The sequence below is a fragment of the Saccopteryx bilineata genome, chromosome 1, assembly GCF_036850765.1.
Source record: "Saccopteryx bilineata isolate mSacBil1 chromosome 1, mSacBil1_pri_phased_curated, whole genome shotgun sequence".
Taxonomy (NCBI): Eukaryota; Metazoa; Chordata; class Mammalia; order Chiroptera; family Emballonuridae; genus Saccopteryx; species Saccopteryx bilineata.
This window is the reverse complement of record NC_089490.1, coordinates 79,046,314-79,068,575: the sequence shown is the minus strand read 5'-3', so window position 1 is coordinate 79,068,575 and position 22,262 is coordinate 79,046,314. Positions and strand designations below refer to the sequence as shown.

At 38.4% G+C, this 22,262-nt stretch overlaps 1 pseudogene; it reads left to right on the top strand.

Moving 5' to 3' along the window:
* LOC136319244 (E3 ubiquitin-protein ligase HACE1-like) overlaps positions 1 to 22,262 on the top strand; it is a 93,557-nt pseudogene that overhangs the window by 7,670 nt on the left and 63,625 nt on the right.

Here is a 22,262-nt window from a genome sequence, read left to right as displayed (position 1 = left end):
AAGATTCTTTAATTCTTAGAGTAGGTATGATAACCTTTTGGGAAGGTATGAATAAGTATCTCTGCCTCTGCTGTCTGCTTCACACACTCTCTTTTCTTTAGAAAAGAAATCAGTGTAGGAAAGAGTGTTCACTGACTTTTTTTTCCTTCTTTTTTCTTCCCCTCTTGTGCCACCTCCTGGAAGAAGGGAAATTATGCATCTTGTAATTTAAATTTTGGCTTTTCACATACATGTACCACTTTTTTTTTTTTATTAAATTTAATGCAATGACATTGATAAATCAGGGTACATATGTTGAGAGAAAATATCTCTAGATTATTTTGACATTTGATTGTGCTGTATACCCCTCCCCCAAAGTTAAATTGTCTTCTGTCATCTTCTATCTGGTTTTCTTTGTGCCCCTCCCCTCCCCTAACCCCTCTCTCCTTCTTCACCCCCCCCTCCCCCAACCTCCTGCCCCTGTTGCTATCACATTCTTGTTCATGTCTCTGAGTCTCATTTTTATGTCCCTTCTATGTATGGATTCATCTTAGTTTTTTTTTTTTTTTTCTGATTTACTTATTTCACTTCGTATAATGTTGTCAAGGTCCATCCATGTTATTGTAAATGATCCGATGTCATCATTTCTTATGGCTGAGTAGTCTTCCATAGTATATATGTACCAAAGCTTTTTAATCCACTCGTCCTCTGACGGACACTTGGGCTGTTTCCAGATCTTCGCTATTGTGAACAATGCTGCCACAAACATGTGGGTGCATTTCTCCTTTTCGAGCCGTTCTATGGTGTCCTTGGGGTATATTCCTAAAAGTGGGATAGCTGGGTCAAAAGGCAGTTCGATTTTCAGATTTTTGAGGAATCTCCATACTGTTTTCCACAGTGGCTGCACCAGTCTGCATTCCCACCAGCAGTGCAGGAGGGTTCCCTTTTCTCCACATCCTCGCCAGCACTTATTCTGTGTTGTTTTGTTGATAAGCGCCATTCTGACTGGTGTGAGGTGATATCTCATTGTGGTTTTAATTTGCATTTCTCTAATGATTAGTGATGTTGAGCATTTTTTCATATGCCTATTGGCCATCTGTATGTCCTCTTTGGAGAAGTGTCTATTCATCTCTTTTGCCCATTTTTGGATTGGGTTATTTGTCTTCCTGGTGTTGAGTTTTACAAGTTCTTTATAAATTTTGGTTATTAACCCCTTATCAGACGTATTGTCAAATATGTTCTCCCATTGTGTAGTTTGTCTTTTTATTCTGTTCTTGTTGTCTTTAGCTGTGCAAAAGCTTTTTAGTTTGATATAGTCCCATTTGTTTATCCTGTCTTTTATTTCACTTCCCCGTGGAGATAAATCAGCAAATATATTGCTCTGAGAGATGTCAGATAGCTTACTGCCTATGTTTTCTTCTAAGATGCTTATGGTTTCACGGCCTACATTTAAGTCTTTTATCCATTTTGAGTTTATTTTTGTGAGTGGTGTAAGCTGGTGATCTAGTTTCATTTTTTTGCAGATAGCTGTCCAATTTTCCCAACACCATTTGTTAAAGAGGCTGTCTTTACTCCATTGTATTTCCTTACCTCCTTTGTCAAATATCAGTTGTCCATAGAACTGTGGGTTTATTTCTGGGTTCTCTGTTCTGTTCCATTGATCTATACGCCTGTTCTTATGTCAGTACCAGGCTGTTTTGAGTACAACGGCCTTGTAGTATAACTTGATATCAGGAAGTGTGATACCTCCCACTTTATTCTTCTTTTTTAAGATTGCTGAGGCTATTCGTGTCCTCTTTTGGTTCCATATAAATTTTTGGAATATGTGTTCTATATCTTTGAAGTATGTCATTGGTATTTTAATTGGTATTGCATTGAATTTATAGATTGCTTTGGGTAATATAGACATTTTAATGATGTTTATTCTTCCTAACCATGAGCACGGTATATGCTTCCACTTGTTTGTATCTTCCTTGATTTCTTTTATCAATGCTTTGTAATTTTCCGAGTACAAGTCTTTAGTCTCCTTGGTTAAGTTTACTCCTAGGTACTTTATTTTTTTGGTTGTAATTGTGAAGGGGATTGTTTCCTTAATTTCTCTTTCTGACTGTTCATTGTTGGTGTATAAAAATGCTTCTGATTTCTGAGTATTGATTTTATATCCTGCCACTTTGCTGAATTTATTTATCAGGTCCAGTAGTTTTTTGACTGAGACTTTAGGGTTTTCTATATACAATATCATATCATCTGCAAATAATGATAGTTTTACTTCTTCTTTTCCAACTTGAATGCCTTTTATTTCTTCTTCTTGTCTGATTGCTGTGGCTAGGACTTCCAGGACTATGTTAAATGTACCACTTCTTGAACATTAGTTAGGAGTGATAACTTGCTGTCTGTGTGAAATTCTAATCTAAATTATTGTGTTTTTTTTTCAGTGCTGTTTTAAGTGAGTTTTACTGCGTAAACATTCACATTATACAAAGTTGTTCTTTATGTGCTCTGGTGTGGTTCATGCTGTTAGTTACTGAATCGACCCTGGATGTGATTTTCTACTCATTTATAATGATGAATAGAGAAATCAAATCAGGTATAGATATGGTTACCATTATTTATATTTACAGTTGTCTGATACTTTTTGTTAAAAGTTGAATTTGCTATATATTTGCTGATGATATCAGAAAATAAGTATGTGCTGAGTAGCTTGTCTATAAGCATTTAATGCTTAATGTTAGTGTTCTACCTATCCAGTTATACAGATATAACTGAATGGAAAAGAATATCACTGTTTTACTTTTAGCTTTTCCTTTATGAAATCTTAACTGCTTTGAATATCACATATCTATTTATATATGTACATATATACCCATATATATTTATTTTATCTCACTTGTTAATATTTATATATATATATTTTTTTCAGTTTATGACTTAATTTTCTTTTTTTTTTTTTTAAATAAATTTTTATTAATGGTAATGGGATGACATTAATAAATCAGGGTACATATATTCAAAGAAAACATGTCTAGGTTATTTTGTCATCAAATTATGTTGCAAACCCCTCGCCCAAAGTCAGATTGTCCTCCGTCACCCTCCATCTAGTTCTCTGTGCCCCTCCCCCTCCCCCTAACTCTCTCCCTCCCTCCCTCCGATGTCCTCCCTCCCCCCCCACCCTTGGTAACCACCACACTCTTGTCCATGTCTCTTAGTCTCATTTTTATGTTCCACCAATGTATGGAATCATGTAGTTCTTGTTTTTTTCTGATTTACTTATTTCACTCCTTATAATGTTATCAAGATCCCACCATTTTGCTGTAAATGATCTGATGTCATCATTTCTTATGGCTGAGTAGTATTCCATAGTGTATATGTGCCACATCTTCTTTATCCAGTCTTCTATTGAAGGGCTTTTTGGTTGTTTCCATGTCTTGGCCACTGTGAACAGTGCTGCAATGAACATGGGGCTACATGTGTCTTCACGTCTCAATGTTTCTGAGGTTTTGGGGTATATACCCAGTAGAGGGATTGCTGGGTCATAAGGTAGTTCTATTTGCAGTTTTTTGAGGAACCACCATACTTTCCTCCATAATGGTTGTACTACTTTACAGTCCCACCAACAGTGAATGAGGGTTCCTTTTTCTCCACAGCCTCTCCAACATTTGCTATTACCCGTCTTGTTGATAATAGCTAATCTAACAGGAGTGAGGTGGTATCTCATTGTAGTTTTGATTTGCATTTCTCTAATAACTAATGAAGCTGAGCATCTTTTCATATATCTGTTGGCCATTTGTATCTCTTCCTGGGAGAAGTGTCTGTTCATGTCCTCTTCCCATTTTTTTATTGGATTGCTTGTTTGTTTGTTGTTGAGTTTTATGAGTTCTTTGTAAATTTTGGATATTAGGCCCTTATCTGAGCTGTCGTTTGAAAATATCAGTTCCCATATAGTTGGCTGTCTGTTTATTTTGATATCAGTTTCTCTTGCTGAGCAAAAACTTTTAATTCTGATGTAGTCCCATTCATTTATCTTTGCCTTCACTTCTCTTGCCATTGGAGTCAAGTTCATAAAATGTTCTTTAAAACCCAGGTCCATGATTTTAGTACCTATGTCTTCTTCTATGTACTTTATTGTTTCAGGTCTTATATTTAGGTCTTTGATCCATTTTGAATTAATTTTAGTACACGGGGACAGGCTGTAGTCGAGTTTCATTCTTTTGCATGTGGCTTTCCAGTTTTCCCAACACCCTTTGTTGAAGAGGCTTTCTTTTCTCCATTGTGTGTTGTTGGCCCCTTTATCAAAGATTATTTGACCATATATATGTGGTTTTATTTCTGGGCTTTCTATTCTGTTCCATTGGTCTGAGTGTCTATTTTTTTGCCAATACGATGCTGTTTTGATTATCGTGGCCCTATAATATAGTTTAAAGTCAGGTATTGTAATGCCCCCAGCTTCATTCTTTTTCCTTAGGATTGTTTTGGCTATTTGGGGTTTTTTATAGTTCCATATAAATCTGATGATTTTTTGTTCCATTTCTTTAAAAAATCTCATAGGGATTTTGATGGGAATTGCATTAAATTTGTATATTGCTTTGGGTAATATGGTCATTTTGATTATATTTATTCTTCCTATCCAAGAACAAGGAATATTTTTCCATCTCATTGTATCTTTTTCGATTTCCCTTAACAATGCTTTGTAATTTTCATTATATAGGTCCTTTATGTTCTTTGTTATGTTTATTCCTAGGTATTTTATTTTTTTTGTTGCAATCGTGAAGGGGATTATTTTTTTGAGTTCGTTTTCTAATATTTCATTGTTGGCATATAGAAAGGCTATGGACTTTTGTATGTTAATTTTGTATCCTGCGACCTTACTGTATTGGTTTATTGTTTCTAATAATCTTTTTGTGGAGTCCTTCAGGTTTTCGATGTATAGGATCATATCATCAGCAAAAAGTGATAGCTTTACTTCTTCAGACGAGATCGGGCGCGTTCAGGGTGGTATGGCCGTAGACTTTACTTCTTCTTTTCCGATATGGATGCCTTTTATTTCTTTGTCTTGTCTGATTGCTCTGGCCAGAACTTCTAGCACCACGTTGAATAAGAGTGGAGAGAGTGGACAACCCTGTCTTGTTCCTGATTTAAGGTAGAAAGTCCTCAGTTTTATGCCGTTTAATAGGATGTTGGCTGATGGTTTATCATATATGGCCTTTATCATGTTGAGATATTTTCCTTCTATACCCATTTTGTTGAGAGTCTTAAACATAAAATTGTGTTGTATTTTATCAAAAGCCTTTTCTGCATCTATTGATAAGATCATGTGGTTTTTGTTCTTTGTTTTGTTGATATGGTGTATTACGTTAACCGTTTTGCGTATGTTGAACCATCCTTGAGATTCTGGGATGAATCCCACTTGATCATGATGTATTATTTTTTTAATATGTTGTTGTATTCGGTTTGCCAGTATTTTGTTTAGTATTTTAGCATCTGTATTCATTAGAGATATTGGTCTGTAGCTTTCTTTCTTTGTGCCATCCTTGCCAGGTTTTGGTATGAGGGTTATGTTGGCCTCATAAAATGTGTTTGGAAGTATTGCTTCTTCTTCAATTTTTTGGAAGACTTTGAGTAGAATAGGAACCAAGTCTTCTTTGAATGTTTGATAGAATTCACTAGTATAACCGTCTGGGCCTGGACTTTTATTTTTGGGGAGATTTTTAATAGTTTTTTCTATTTCCTCCCTGCTGATTGGTCTGTTTAGGCTTTCTGCTTCTTCATGACTCAGTCTAGGAAGGTTGTATTGTTCTAGGAATTTATCCATTTCTTTTAGATTGTTGTATTTGGTGGCATATAATTTTTCATAGTATTCTACAATAATTCTTTGTATTTCTATGATGTCTGTGGTGATCTGTCCTCTTTCATTTTGGATTTTATTTATTTGAGTCCTGTGTCTTTTTTTCTTGGTGAGTCTTGCCAAGGGTTTGTCAATTTTGTTGATCTTTTCAAAGAACCAGCTCCTTGTTTTATTGATTTTTTCTATAGTTTTTCTGTTCTCTATTTCATTTATTTCTGCTCTGATTTTTATTATTTCCTTTCTTCGGCTGGTTTTGGGTTGTCTTTGTTCTTCTTTTTCTAGTTCCTTAAGGTGTGAAGTTAAGTGGTTTACTTCGGCTCTCTCTTGTTTGTTCATATAGGCCTGAAGTGATATGAAGTTTCCTCTTATTACTGCTTTTGCTGCATCCCAGAGATTTTGATATGTCGTATTTTCATTTTCATTTGTCTGTATATATCTTTTGATTTCTGCGCTTATTTCTTCTTTGACCCATTCATTTTTTAGAAGTATGTTGTTTAGTTTCCACATTTTTGTGGGTTTTTCCCCCTCTTTTTTGCAGTTGAATTCTAGTTTCAAGGCTTTATGATCAGAAAATATGCTTGGTACAATTTCAATTTTTCTAAATTTGCTGATATTGTCTTTGTGGCCCAACATATGGTCAATTCTTGAGAATGTTCCATGTACACTAGAGAAAAATGTATACTCTGTCGCTTTGGGATGAAGTGTCCTGTAGATGTCTATTATATCCAGGTGTTCTAGTATTTCGTTTAAGGCCACTATATCTTTATTGATTCTCTGTTTGGATGACCGATCTAGAGCCGTCAGCGGTGGATTGAGGTCTCCAAGTATGATTGTATTTTTGTTAGTTTTTGTTTTAAGGTCAATAAGTAGCTGTCTTATATATTTTGGTGCTCCTTGGTTTGGTGCATATATATTAAGGATTGTTATGTCTTCTTGATTCAACTTCCCCTTAATCATTATGAAATGACCATTTTTGTCTCTGAGTACTTTTTCTGTCTTGTAGTCAGCATTATTAGATATGAGTATTGCTACGCCTGCTTTTTTTTGGGTGTTGTTTGCTTGGAGTATTGTTTTCCAGCCTTTCACTTTAAATTTGTTTTTATCCTTGTTGCTTAGATGTGTTTCTTGTAGGCAGCATATAGTTGGATTTTCTTTTTTAATCCATTCTGCTACTCTGTGTCTTTTTATTGGTAAGTTTAATCCATTTACATTTAGTGTAATTATTGACACTTGTGGGTTCCCTACTGCCGTTTTATAAATTGCTTTCTGTTAGTTTTGTATCTAGTTTGATTCTTCTTTTTTGTTTTTCTATCATTTGTTTTTGTTTGTTTGTGTTCCATACTTCTTTCCTCTGTTGCTACTTTTTTTAAGTCAAGTGTTTTTGTGGTGGTTTTTTTAAGGGTGGTTACCATTAAGTAATGAAAAGGGTACCTACCATATTCATTGTAGTACCCTATCTTATAAGTATTTCTGCACTTCATCATCCTTTGCTACTGTTAATCTCCATCCTCTCCCCCCTTTTTTTCCTTTGTTGTCACAGTTTAAGTTTGGTTTTATTGTGTTCTTGGTGGAGCTGTTACTTGTGGTGTTGTTTTCTTTTGTTCTTTGAATCTGGTTGGAAAACCCCCTTTAGTATTTCCTGGAGTGGGGGCTTTCTGTTGATAAATTCTCTCATCTTTTCTGTATTTGTGAATGTTTTTATATCTCCTTCATACTTGAAGGATAGCTTTGATGGGTATAGTATTCTTGGCTGAAAGTTCCTCTCTTTCAGGGCTTTAAATATTGGGGTCCACTCTCTTCTAGCTTGTAGAGTTTCTGCTGAGAAATCTGATGATAATCTAATAGGCCTTCCTTTATATGTTGTACTCTTCTTTTCCCTGGCTGCCTTGAGAATTTTTTTTTTGTCATTGGTTTGTGTCATCTTTATTATGATGTGCCTTGGAGTGGGTTTGTTGGGGTTAAGAAAACTTGGTGTTCTGTTTGCTTCTTGAATTTGAGGCTTTAGTTCCTTCCACAGGCTTGGGAAGTTCTCGTCTATTATTTGTTTGAGTATATTCTCCATTCCATTTTCTTTCTCTTCTCCCTCTGATATACCTATTATTCTTATGTTAGTCTTTCTGATGGAGTCAGACAATTCCTGTAGGGCTTTCTCGTTTTTTATTATTTTTGAGTCTCTTTCTTCTTCTCTCTGTTGTGCCTCAAGTTGTTTGTCTTCTATTTCACTAATCCTATCTTCAATCTGGGCTGTTCTGTTAGCTAAGCTTGTTACCTCGTTTTTCAGCTCGTGAATTGAGTTTTTCATTTCTGTTTGATTTGTTTTTATAGTTTCAATTTCCTTGGTAATATATTCTTTGTGTTCATTGAGTTGTTTTCTGATCTCCCTATATTGCCTTTCTGTGTTTTCTTGTATATCTCTGAGTATTTTTAAGATTTCTATTTTAAATTCTCTGTCATTTAGCTCCAAGGCTTCCAATATGTTAAGTCTTTTCTCCATAGATTTTTCCACATCTATTTGTGTTAGCTCTCTTTCTTTTGTATCCATAATATTCGATTTCCTCTTTCTTATCGGCATCTGAGGGTGGTCTTATTGATAGAACTAATTAGAATTAATAAAGAGTAAAAAGTAAAAAAAAAAAAAGGTAAAACACCCCACAAAAAAAAACAGTAATAATTTATTATTTCCCCCTTTTTTTCTCTCTTCTCTTTCCCTCCTCTCCCCTCCTCAGGGAAATATCGTGCCTATAATGGAGGGCCTGATTTGGGGTGAAGAGTTCAAGGGGCAAAAAAAAGGGAGTAGGGACCTACTAAATGCAAAAAAAAAAAAAAAAAAAAAAAAAAAGGAAGAAAATCTTAGACAAGCATAAGATGATTTGCTTGTATGTGATGGTCAACTAAGAGATATAATGAGAGGGATAAGAGGGAACCAGAAAAAAGGACCAAAAAAGAATAATAAAGAAGAAAAAATAAAAATAATAAGTAAAAATCTGTTGTATTAAGTGGAGCGAAGACTAAATACAATGGAGACCTTGGGTTGGGAGGACCCAAAATGCTACAAAAATAAACAAACAAGAAAAAAAAATAAAAACAAAAGCATAAAAGACAAATAAAGCCAAAAAAAAGCCTTGAGTCCCAAATTAACTAATTTGTTCGTGATTGAGGATTATATGGGAGGAAAGTAAAATGAGAAAAGAAAAAACGAATAGAAAGGAAGGCCCTGGCCGGTTGGCTCAGCGGTAGAGCGTCGGCCCAGCGTGCGGAGGACCCGGGTTCGATTCCGGCCAGGGCACACAGGAGAAGCGCCCATTTGCTTCTCCACCCCTCCGCCACGCTTTCCCTCTCTGTCTCTCTCTTCCCCTCCCGCAGCCAAGGCTCCATTGGAGCAAAGATGGCCCGGGCACTGGGGATGGCTCTGTGGCCTCTGCCCCAGGTGCTAGAGTGGCTCTGGTCGCAACATGGCGATGCCCAGGATGGGCAGAGCATCGCCCCCTGGTGGGCAGAGCGTCGCCCCATGGTGGGCCTGCCAGGTGGATCCCGGTCGGGCGCATGCGGGAGTCTGTTTGGCTGTCTCTCCCTGTTTCCAGCTTCAGAAAAATGAAAAAAAAAAAAAAAAAAAAAAAAAGGAAAAAATAAGAAAAAGAGAAAAACGAAGGAAGAAATAAAATAGGAAGAGAAAAAAACAAAATAAAGCAAGACAAAAAAAAACAAAAAACAAAAGAGGAGAGAGTGAGAGTTAAGTGTTTTGGAGTATAACCTTAAAGGAGGGTGAGGATGAAGAAGAAAAATAAAATGCAACACTCATGGGTAGTGTAGTTCAAGAAAGGGGAAGCATAAGATGGGCAGAGAATAGAAGGACCGAGGTGGAGAAAATAAAGGCAAAAAGATAGAAGAAACAAACAACAACAACAAGAACAACAACAAAAATAGTGGATCAAGTTGTAAAGTCTGTGCGTTTTTCTTGATTTTGAGAGGTTAACTTCTTCCTTTTTCTTTTCTCTCCCTCTTCCTGGTCGGTGACTCTGTACCCCAGGCTCTGCCCCTGTGTCACTCTTAGGTAGGGATTTGCAGTTGATGGGATTCTATGGCAATGTCATATAATTGGCTTTAGTCTTGCTGGAAGTAAAGGCTTGTTGGCGTTTGCAGGGTCCAACGATGAGAGAGTTTGCTTTCCTGGATTCTCTCTCCTAGTCCCCCCTTTCTGAATTAGTAGCCTGGTGATCCAGCTATAAGGCTGCAACTGCTTCTGCCTGGGGAGTAAGAGGCTCAAAGAGCTGGGAAATCCCCACTCTATCCCCACTCAGTGCAAGGCTTTGGGAAAGGCTCTGACAGTCAGGGCCTCCAGTGTAATCAGGCGGGGGTGGGAGTCAATTGTTGTCAAGGTGACTGTTCAGCGCCTATCATTTAGTTGGACCTCTCAACCCAGGCTTTCCACACTTTGTAGCCTGTTTTTGCAGGGAAGAAGAGGCACTAGTCTCTGCTTATGACTAGTGTAGTATAGACCTTATTATCTGCCAAGTCCTTCTTGTTAGCGTTTATCCCTAAATATTGAGGCTCTATTAATCAGAAGTTGCCCCCGCCCCTTTAGCGAGAGGCACTAAAAAATATCACGCCTCTTGTCTTGGAACGCTGAATTGAGAGAGATCTTATCAATTAGAACCGAGGGTACGCAGATTTCATGGGTTAAGCTAATTTCAGTGATTGGGTCGCAGCTGTGCTTCCGAAGGTATTTTAGGCTGCCTGCGCGCGCCCCTCCCCCAATGCTTGATTGTTAGCTTGAATGGCTGGGTGAGGTGCCCCGCCCACGGAGAGAATCTCCCAAGCCTCTCCCGCTCGCCCCGCCGCTGGCGGCTGGACCGCACCAGGCGCAGGATAATGGAGCCCCCTGTGTGTGCGGGCCAGCAGGGCGCCCTGGGCGCGTGGAATGCCCAAGGCACGCGCGCGAATGGGGCGCTCCAGGCACCGGTGGCCAGCGACCCCCACTCGCAGTGTGCGGGCCGCTGGGAACGTCAGCGGTGCTCAACCGGACCGGGCTCGTGCAGCTGCTCGCGGTGGCTCGCGGCGGCGGCTCGTGGCGGCCGCTCGCGGCGGCGGTTCGCGGCGTCCGCTCCGCTCGTGGCGGCGGCTCGCGGGGGCTCCCGGTGGCTCGAGGTGGCGGCTCGCGTCGGCCGCTCGCGGCAGCTCGCGGTTCCCAAGTATATGGGCTGACTCACCACAGGCACACTTCCTTGCGGTTTGAAAGAACGTCCCTGTGGTAGATTCCTCCACACCCTCGTCTCTCAGATTCAAGTGATAACAGTCCTTTCGCTATCAGTTTGTGTGGAACTCCGGAATGCTCCGAGGATAAATTTTTCTGTTTCTAGTTGATAAATTTGTTGTGATTTAGGGGAGAGCTGTCGGACGCGCTGCTCACGGCGCCATTTCCATGACGTCCAATATTTATATTTTTTTAAGGCATCATTTCCTGCATTATTGACAACTTTTGCCTCTGATCACTTAACTATCTTTTAAATTCTGATCAGTCACTTTGTTAAAACATTTTTATTATAAAACTCAGCTAATTTTTAAAAACAAGTTTTGTTCTTAAGGAATTTATTAATCCCTTTCCATATAATTTTATGAATTAAGTGTGGACTCTTTAGAGCAGTGGTAGTTAACCTGGTCCCTACCACCCACTAGTGGGCATTCCAGCTTTCATGGTGGGTGGTAGTGGAACAACCAAAGTATAAATAAAAAGATAGATTTAACTATAGTAAGTTGTTTTATATTCTGCCAATCTCAGTGAAAATCCGACATAAAGTACTTGGTAAGTAATGATTATTATCATTTTTTTTTTGTATTTTTCTGAAACTGGAAACGGGGAGAGACAGTCAGACAGACTCCTGCATGCGCCCGACCGGGATCCACCCGGCACGCCCACCAGGGGCGATGCTCTGCCCACCAGGGGGCGATGCTCTGCCCCTCTGGGGCATTGCTCTGCCACGACCAGAGCCACTCTAGCGCCTGGGGCAGAGGCCACAGAGCCATCCCCAGCGCCCGGGCCATCTTTGCTCCAATGGAGCCTTGGCTGTGGGAGGGGAAGAGAGAGACAGAGAGGAAGGAGGGTGGGTGGAGAAGCAAATAGGCGCTTCTCCTATGTGCCCTGGCCGGGAATCGAACCCGGGTCTCCTGCACGCCAGGCCGATGCTCTACCGCTGAGCCAACTGGCCAGGGCCAAGTAATGATTATTATATGCTTTAACTTGCTGTAACTCTGCTTTATAAATTTTATAAAGTAAAGTTATTTCCCTACTTTATAAATCACCATTACTGTGGAACCGGTGGGCGGTTAGAAAATTTTACTACTAACAGAGATACAAAAGTGGGCAGTAGGTGTAAAAAGGTTGACTAACCCTGCTTTAGAGAATGGCAAAATGATCTGCCCTTTGAATTATAAGGATAAAAAGAGAAATTACATTGTCATCTATGTATATAAGGTGTTCTGTTTATTGTGGGATGATTCAAGTTGTAATAATCTTAAACATTTGCTGAGTTTCTGTAATGTTAGTTTGGAAATATCATTTTAATTTTTACCTCATTTGTCCAAGGTAGCAATCTTTTTTTAAGTGAGAGAGACAGAGAGAGGGACAGGTAGGAATAGATAGACAGGAAGGGAGAGAGTTGAGAAGTATCAGTTCTTTGTTGCAGCACCTTAGTTGTTCATTGATTGCTTCTTATATGTGCCTTGATCAGGGAGGCTCCAGTTAAGCTAGTGACCCCTTGCTCAAACTAGTGACCTTGGGCTCAAGCCAGCGACCATGAGGTCATGTCTATGATCCTACGCTCAAGCTAGCAATCCTGTGCTCAAGCTGGTGAGCTCGTGCTCAAGCTGGCAACCTCAGAGTTTTGAATCTGGGTCCTCAGTATCCTAGGCAGATGCTCTTTCCACTGTGCCACTGCCTGGTCAGGCTCCAAGGTAGCAATTGATCCCCGCTTTTCATTTTATTAACTAGGTACTATATCATGTTGCTCAATTAAGATTAACTAATAGGTTTTCCATTAAAACTAATAGATTTTTAGGTCATGTGTTTTTAGTAGGTGAAATTATTTAACATCTTTGTTAGTCAAATAATGATATATATATTTGTAAATATGATACATATGTTTGCTCGCTTATAGTTTGCTTTAGGTGTGGGAGATAGGCTGTAAGCTCACAACCTCTTTATAGCCTAAGGCTTAGTTTCAAGACTAAGCCTTTCCCACCCTTTTAATACTAAGATCTTTTCAACATCCTTCTAATACTAAGATATTCTCAAAACTAAGCTTTTCCCCACACCCTTAACTGTTGCATGATAGGAGGTGGTGCACTCTTATGAGGAATCCCATTTATGACTCAGGTAAGTGGTTTTGTATCAGATACTTTCTTATTTGTATATTGGCTTAAAGGATTTAATTTCTACACTATAAAATGGGGCAGAACAGAGGTGCTGTCTCTCAGATCCTACCATCAGCATTGCAGAAGAGAGGCAGCCAAGATGGCGGAGTGCTGAAGGAGAAGCCAGTTTGTGCAGAGAGAAGGAGATGGGGAACAGAAGTGAATAAGGCTGGTGGGGCCTTTGATTCTAGGAATATTTGGATGAGCCAGTGGCTTTGGGAGTCCTGAATGGAAAGGGAAGTGTTCTCCCACTGTGTGTATTTTCTTGCCCGCTGGGTGCGAGCTAGGATTAAAGGTAATGGCCCACCATCCTCCGACTCTGCCATTTCTTTACCATTTGTCCGAATTCAATGAGAACCTCCATGTGAATGGCCATGATGGTGGCCTGTGGCCATACAATCTTGTTATTAGTTTTCTCATTTATCTTAGAAGTTATCTGAACATTTAGCCATTTTTTCAGTGTTAAGAGATTTTTACCTACTGCCTTGGAAACTTCAGCTTGCCTGAAGTAGGAGGAAGTTCTCCAGCCTGCTGGGAACTACCAGTGTCGTGTGGAAAAAACCTACTCAAAGAAAAAACCTGCTCAAGACATAAACTTATGTCAAGAGGAAGAGAGAGGGAGGCCTGCCAAAGGGAAGCAAAAGAGAGACCTGAATCTCCTTCTCCCTTAGCTTTTATTATCAGAAGCAGAACAGAGGTAACAGGATTACAAGGGAAGGAGATCAGGTGACAAGGGGAAGAATGATTAATGGCCATTTTGCTGACGTGGAGAAAGGGCTAAAATGATCAGAATATTCTTTTTCTTTTGCTAATTAACAAGCACAAAGGAAGGGGCAATCCAGAACCTCTAGGTTAATTTTCTAAAGCCCATTCACATGCATTCTGTTGGGCTGATAAAATATATTATGCCCACTTTGTTAAAGATGGCACTGCCCAAATAGAAGCCTGTCGCCCAGGTGATAATATTAGTTGCCCTTCTTGCTTGGGATGGGCGTGATTATATTAATGTGTGTTGGGGGAGGGCTTTTGCACACTTTTGCACATAAAGGTTTTAAAAGGAGAAATCACGTTGTTCCTGGGAAGAGTGATTATGTTCTAGGAAGAGCCCATGGAGGGAGAGCAGAGAAAGGCCACGTGGAGGAGAGAAGCAGCCAAGATGGCGGAATGCTGAAGGAAAAGCCAGTTTATGCAGAGTTTGTGCAGATAGAAGGGGATGGTGAAAAAGGCTGGTGAGCTAGAAACTTTTGATTCTAGCAAACTCGGATAAGTCAGTGGCTTTTGAAGCTCTGAATGGAAAGGAAAGTGTTTTCCCACTGTGTGTATTTCTTGCCCTCTGGGTGCAAGCTAGGATTAAAGGTAATGGCCCACCAGTTCTTGGCTCTGTTGTTTCATTACCATCTGAATCTAATGCGAACCTGCATGGGCCAGGTGGCTGTGATGGTGGCCGTGGCTACTGGCTTTACACATTCCTTTGTGCCTGCACAAAGGTCACCCACACACACTTTCTTGGTGTTTGCATCCAAGAGACATTTACTCAGGGCTTTTAACCAAAGTTCCCCAGTCCAAGTCATAGAGGGTTCAAGATTAGATGGGTGATTTCTTATAGTTCTGGTTTCAAATCAGAGTGAGCATTGGGAGGATAGTTTGGGTTTTCTGAATCTTGATATACTAATTTTTGTGAATAGTAAGCTGTGACTATCAACAGTTTCATAAAAATATAATTGGGAAAATTTGGAAGCCAGGAAAGATTGAGAAACTTTTAACTTTAAGATCTTATCTTTTGGGCCTGACCTGGCGGTGGCCCTGTGGTTAGAGCATTGGCCTGGGATGCAGATCAGCCAGGTTTGAAACCCTGAGGTCGCCGGCTTGAGCGCGGGCTCATTCGGCTCGAGTGCGGGCTCACCAGCTTGCAGCATGAGGTTGCTGGCTTGAGTGTGGGATCATAGACATGATCCCATGATCGCTGGCCTGAGAAAGGGGTCACTTGCTCTGTTGTAGTCCCCTGATCAAGGCATATATGAGAAAGCAATCAATGAACAACCAGGGTGCCACAACAAAGAATTGATGCTTCACATCTCTCTCCCTTTCCTATCTGTACCTTTCTGTTCCTCTCTCTTGTTTCTGTCAAAAACAAAAAAAAACCCTTATCTTATGGATTGTGGTAATTGACATTATCAAGTTGAGAATAGTCAGACTGACAGGATTTTAAGATACTGTTAATGAAGTTAAGTTAGGAATGGTTTCCTGTTAAATTTGTATCTCACTTTGGCACATGGATCTTGAAAATTTTCTGATTTTTCAACAAGTTAGGATTATATATCATAGCTTTGAAATATAACTTGAAATGTTTTGAAAATCATATATGATCATAATTTTTTACATTTTGTAGAATATAAATCTGTGGTGATTAACACTCAGTAATATGAAGTGAAGCAATATTTGCAGAGTGCCAAGAAGCCAGTGCATATTTTGCATAGTCACTGATTCACTTTTCAGTAGCAGTTGATACGTACAATGCTTTGTATCTTATCAAATGTTTTTATCATTATTTATGAATATAGAAAGCATCATAGATATGGATTACAGTGATTTATTTTTAATTTTTAAAATGTCTTATAATCTTTTTTGTCTGTGGGTGCTTGTACGGCCAGTAGTCGCTGCCATCGTAACCATTCACATGCAGATCCTCATTGGATTCAGGCAGATGGTAAAGAAACAGTGGAGCCAAAAAATGGTGGGCCATTCTTTTAATCAAGTTTTGTACTGGCTGATGAGAAAACACACAGGGAAAAGCACTTCCCTTCTCTGATCCCATCCTTTCATCCCCTTTCCCTCTGTCCGCTTTCCCTCTGGTCCCTTTGATCCCTCCTCTGCCTCTATTCTGTTCCTCAGTTCACATTATTCATTGGGTTCCTCAAATGAGTGAGGTCATATGATATTTTTCCTTCTCTGCCTGGCTTATTTCATTTAACATAATAGTTTCCGGGTCCACCCATGTTGTCACAAAAGGTAAGGTTTCCTTCTTTTTCATGGCCCCATAGTATTCCATTGTGTATATGTACCACTGCTTTTTATTCCACTCGTACACTGACAGACACTTGGGCTGTTTTCAGATCTTGGCTATTGTAAACAATGCTGCCATAAATATGGGGATGCATTTCAACTTTTGGATCAGTGATGTGGTGTTCTTCAGATATATTCCTAAAATATCTTGGGATGGCTGGGTCAAAAGGCAGTTCCATTTTTAATTTTTTGAGGAATCTCCATACTGTTTTCCACAGTGGCTGTACCAGTCTGCATTCCCACCAGCAGTGCAGGAGGGTTCCCTTTTCTTCACATCCTCGCCAGTATTTATTATGTGTTGTTTTGTTAATAAACGCCATTCTGACTGGTGTGAGGTGATATCTCATTGTGGTTTTAATTTGCATTTCTCTAATGATTAGTGATGTTGAACATTTTTTCATTTGCCTACTGGCCATCTGTATGTCCTCTTTGCAGAAGTGTTTATTCATTTCTTTTACCCATTTTTTGATTGGATTGTTTGTCTTCCTGGTGTTGAGTTTTACAAGTTCTTTATAAATTTTGGTTATTAACCCTTTATCAGATGTATTGTTGAATATGTTCTCTCATTGTGTGGTTTATCTTTTTATTTTTTTCATATTGTCTTTAGCTGTGCAAAAGTTTTTTAGTTTGATACAGTCCTATTTGTTCTTCCTGTCCTTTATTTCACTTGCCCGTAGAGATAAACCAGCAAATATATTGCTGCGAGAGATGTCGGAGAGCTTACTGCCTGTGTTTTCTTCTAAGATGCTTATGGTTTCACGGCCTACATTTAAGTCTTTTATCCATTTTGAGTTAATTTTTGTGAATGGTGTAAGTTGATGGTCTAGTTTCATTTTTTTGCAGGTAGCTGTCCAATTTTCCCAACACCATTTTTTAAAGACACTATCTTTACTCCATTGTATGCTCTTAACCTCCTTTGTCAGATATCAATTGTCCATAAAGGTGTAGGTTTATTTCTGGATTCTTTGTACTGTTCCATTGTTCTGTATGCCTGTTCTTATGCCAGTACCAAGCTATTTTGAGTATGGTGGCCTTGTAGTATAACTTGATATCAGGAAGTGTGATGCTACTCACTTTATTCTTCTTTTTCCAGATTGCTAAGGTTATTGTTGTTCTTTTTTGGTTCCATATAAATTTTTGGAATATGTGTTCTATATCTTTGAAGTAGGTCATTGGTATTTTAATAGGAATTGCATTGAATTTATAAATTGCTTTGGATAATATAGACATTTTAATGATGTTTATTCTTCCTGTCTATGAACATAGTATATGCTTCCATTTGTTTGTATCTTCCTTGATTTCTTTTTTCAATGTTTTATAATTTTTTAAGTACAAGTCTTTAACCTCCTTGGTTGAATTTACTCCTAGGTACTTTATTTTTTTGTTGCAATAGTAAAGGGGATTGTTTTCTTTCTTTCTTTTTTTTTTTTTTCTAAAGGAAAGTTTATTTTAAAAACACCTGGGTGCAGGTGGGCTGAGACCAGCAAAGGGTGTTGGCCAAGGGGATTGTTTTCTTAATTTCTCTTTCAGACAGTTCATTGTTGGTGTATAAAATGCCTCTGATTTTTTTTTAATAATTTTATTTTTTTAATGGGGTGACATCAATAAATCAGGATACATATATTCAAAGATAACAAGTCCAGGTTATCTTGTCATTCAATTATGTTGCATACCCATCACCCAAAGTCAGATTGTCCTCTGTCACCTTCTATCTAGTTTTCTTTGTGCCCCTCCCCCTCCCCCTTTCCCTCTCCCTTTCCCCCCTCCCCCCCCGTAACCACCACACTCTTATCAATGTCTCTTAGTTTCACTTTTATGTCCCAACTACGTATGGAATAATGCAGTTCCTGGTTTTTTCTGATTTACTCATTTCGCTTCGTATCATGTTATCAAGATCCCACCATTTTGCTGTAAATGTTCCGATGTCATCATTTCTTATGGCTGAGTAGTATTCCATAGTGTATATGTGCCACATCTTCTTTATCCAGTCATCTATTGACGGGCTTTTTGGTTGTTTCCGTGTCCTGGCCACTGTGAACAATGCTGCAATAAACATGGGGTTGCATGTGTCTTTACGTATCAATGTTTCTGAGTTTTTGGGGTATATACCCAGTAGAGGGATTGCTGGGTCATAAGGTAGTTCTATTTTCAGTTTTTTGAGGAACCACTATACTTTCTTCCATAATGGTTGTACTACTTTACACTCCCACCAACAGTGGATGAGGGTTCCTTTTTCTCCACAGCCTCTCCAACATTTGCTATTTCCTGTCTTGCTAATAATAGTTAATTGAACAGGTGTGAGGTGGTATCTCATTGCAGTTTTGATTTGCATTTCTCTAATAGCTAAAGAAGATGAGCATCTTTTCATATATCTGTTGGCCATTTGTATTTCTTCCTGGGAGAAGTGTCTATTCATATCCTCTTCCCATTTTTTTATTGGATTGTTTGTTTGTTTGTTGTTGAGTTTTATGAGTTCTTTGTATATTTTGGATATTAGGCCCTTATCTGAGCTGTTGTTTGAAAATATCATTTCCCATTTAGTTGGCTATCTGTTTATTTTGTTATCAGTTTCTCTTGCTGAGCAAAAACTTCTTAGTCTGATGTAGTCCCATTCATTAATTTTTTTCTTCACTTCTCTTGCCTTTGGAGTCAAATTCATAAAATGCTCTTTAAAACCCAGGTCCATGAGTTGAGTACCTATGTCTTCTTCTATGTACTTAATTGTTTCAGGTCTTATGTTTAGATCTTTGATCCATTTTGAGTTAATTTTAGTACAGGGGACAAACTGTAGTCCAGTTTCATTCTTTTGCATGTGGCTTTCCAGTTTTCCCAGCACCATTTATTGAAGAGGCTTTCTTTTCTCCATTGTGTTTTGTTGGCCCCTTTATCAAAAATTATTTGACTATGTATATGTGGTTTTATTTCTGGACTTTCTATTCTGTTCCATTGGTCTGAGTGTCTATTTTTCTGCCAATACCATGCTGGTTTTTTTTTTTTTTTTTTTACAGAGGCAGAGATAGACAGGGACAGACAGACAGGAATGGAAAGAGATGAGAAGCATCAATCATCGGTTTCTCGTTGCGTGTTGCGACTTCTTAGTTGTTCATTGATTGCTTTCTCACATGTGCCTTGACCGTGGGCCTTCAGCAGACTGAGTAACCCCCTGCTGGAGCCAGCGACCTTGGGTCTAAGCTGGTGAGCTCTTTGCTCAAGCCAGATGAGCCCGCGCTCAAGCTGGCGACCTCGGGGTCTCGAACCTGGGTCCTTCCGCATCCCAGTCCGATGCTTTATCCACTGCGCCACCACCTGGTCAGGCCTATGCTGTTTTGATTGTCGTGGCCCTATAATAGAGTTTGAAGTCAGGTATTGTAATGCCCCCAACTTCATTCTTTTTCTTTAGGATTGCTTTGGCTATTCAGGGTTTTTTTTATAGTTCCATATAAATCTGATGATTTTTTGCTCTATTTCTTTAAAAAATGTCATTGGAAGTTTGATGGGAATTGCATTAAATTTGTATATTGCTTTGGGTAATATAGCTATCTTGATTATATTTATTCTTCCTAGCCAAGAACAAGGTATATTCTTCCATCTCATTATATCTTTTTTGATTTCCCTTAACAATGGTTTATAGTTTTCATTATATAAGTCCTTTACATTCTTTGTTATGTTTATTCCTAAGTATTTTATTTTTTTTGTTGCAATCGTGAAGGGGATTATTCTTTTGAGTTCGTTCTCAATTGTTTCATTGTTGGCATATAGAAAGGCTATTGACTTCTGTATGTTAATTTTGTATCCTGCGACCTTACTGTATTGGCTTATTGTTTCTAGTAGTCTTTTTGTGGATTCTTTGGGGTTTTTGATGTATAGGATCATATCATCTGCAAAAAGTGATAGCTTTACTTCTTCTTTTCCGATATGGATGCCTTTTATTTCTTTGTCTTGTCTGATTGCTGTGGCTAGAACCTCTAGTACCACATTAAATAAGAGTGGAGAGAGTGGACAACCCTGTCTTGTTCCTGATTTAAGGGGGAAAACCTTCAGTTTAGTGCCATTTAATATGATGTTAGCTGATGGTTTATCATATATGGCCTTTATCATGTTGAGATATTTTCCTTCTATACCCATTTTGTTGAGAGTCTTAAACATAAAATTGTGTTGTATTTTATCAAAAGCCTTTTCTGAGTCTATTGATAAGATCATGTGGTTTTTGTTCTTTGTTTTGTTGATATGGTGTACTACATTAACCGTTTTACGTATGTTGAACCATCCTTGAGATTCTGGGATGAATCCCACTTGATCATGATGTATTTTTTTTTAATATGTTGTTGTATTCGATTTGCTAGTATTTTGTTTAGTATTTTAGCATCTGTATTCATTAGAGATATTGGTCTGTAGTTTTCTTTTTTTGTGCCATCCTTGCCTGGTTTTGGTATGAGGGTTATGTTGGCCTCATAAAATGTGTTTGGAAGTATTGCTTCTTCTTCAATTTTTTGGAAGACTTTGAGTAGAATAGGAACCAAGTCTTCTTTGAATGTTTGATAAAATTTGCTGGTATAGCTGTCAGGGCCTGGACTTTTATTTTTGGGGAGGTTTTTAATTTTTTTTCTATTTCTTCTCTACTAATAGGTCTGTTTAGGCTTTCTGCTTCTTCTTGACTCAGTCTAGGAAGGTTGTATTGTTCTAGGAATTTATCCATTTCTTCTAGGTTGTTGAATTTAGTGGCATAAAGTTTTTCATAGTATTCTACAATAATTCTTTGTATATCTACGGTGTCCGCTGTGATTTCTCCTCTTTCATTTTGGATTTTGTTTATGAGTTTCTTCTCTTTTTTCCTTGATAAGTCTTGCCAAGGGTTTGTCAATTTTATTGATCTTTTCAAAGAACCAGCTCCTTGTTCTACTAATTTTTTCTATAGTTTTTCTGTTCTCTAATTCATTTATTTCTGCTCTGATTTTTATTATCTCCTTTCTTTGGCTGGTTTTGGGTTGTCTTTGTTCTTCTTTTTCTAGTTCCTTAAGGTGGGAAGTTAAGTGGTTTACTTGGGCTCTCTCTTGTTTGTTCATATATGCCTGAAGTGATATGAACTTCCCTCTTATCACTGCTTTTGCTGCATCCCATAGATTCTGATATGTCGTATTGTCATTTTCATTAGTCTGTATATATCTTTTGATCTCTGCACTTATTTCTTCTTTGACCCATTCATTTTTTAAAAGTATATTGTTTAGTTTCCACATTTTTGTGGGATTTTTTTCCCTCTTTTTTGCAGTTGAATTCTAGTTTCAAGGCTTTATGATCAGAAAATATGCTTGGTACAACTTCGATTTTTCTGAATTTGCTGATGTTGTTTTTGTGGCCCAACATATGGTCAATTCTTGAGGATGATCCATGTACACTGGAGAAAAATGTATACTCAGTCACTTTGGGATGAAATGTCCTGTAGATGTCTATCATATCCAGGTGCTCTAGTGTTTTGTTTAAGGCCATTATATCTTTGTTGATTCTCTGTTTGGATGACCGATCTAGAGCCGTCAGCGGTGTATTGAGGTCTCCAAGTATGATTGTATTTTTGTCAGTTTTTGTTTTAAGGTCAATAAGTAGGTGTCTTATATATTTTTGTGCTCCTTGGTTTGGTGCATATATATTAAGAATTGTTATGTCTTCTTGACTCAGTGTCCCCTTAGCCATTATGAAATGGCCATTTTTGTCTCTGAGAACTTTTGCTGTCTTGTAGTCAGCATTATCAGATATGAGTATTGCTACGCCTGCTTTTTTTTGGATGTTATTTACTTGGAGTATTGTTTTCCAGCCTTTCACTTCGAATTTGTTTTTATCCTTGTTACTTAGATGAGTTTCCTGTAGGCAGCATACAGTTGGATTTTCTTTTTTAATCCATTCTGCTACTCTGTGCCTTTTTATTGGTGAGTTTAATCTGTTTACATTTAGTGTAATTATTGACACTTGTGAGTTCCCT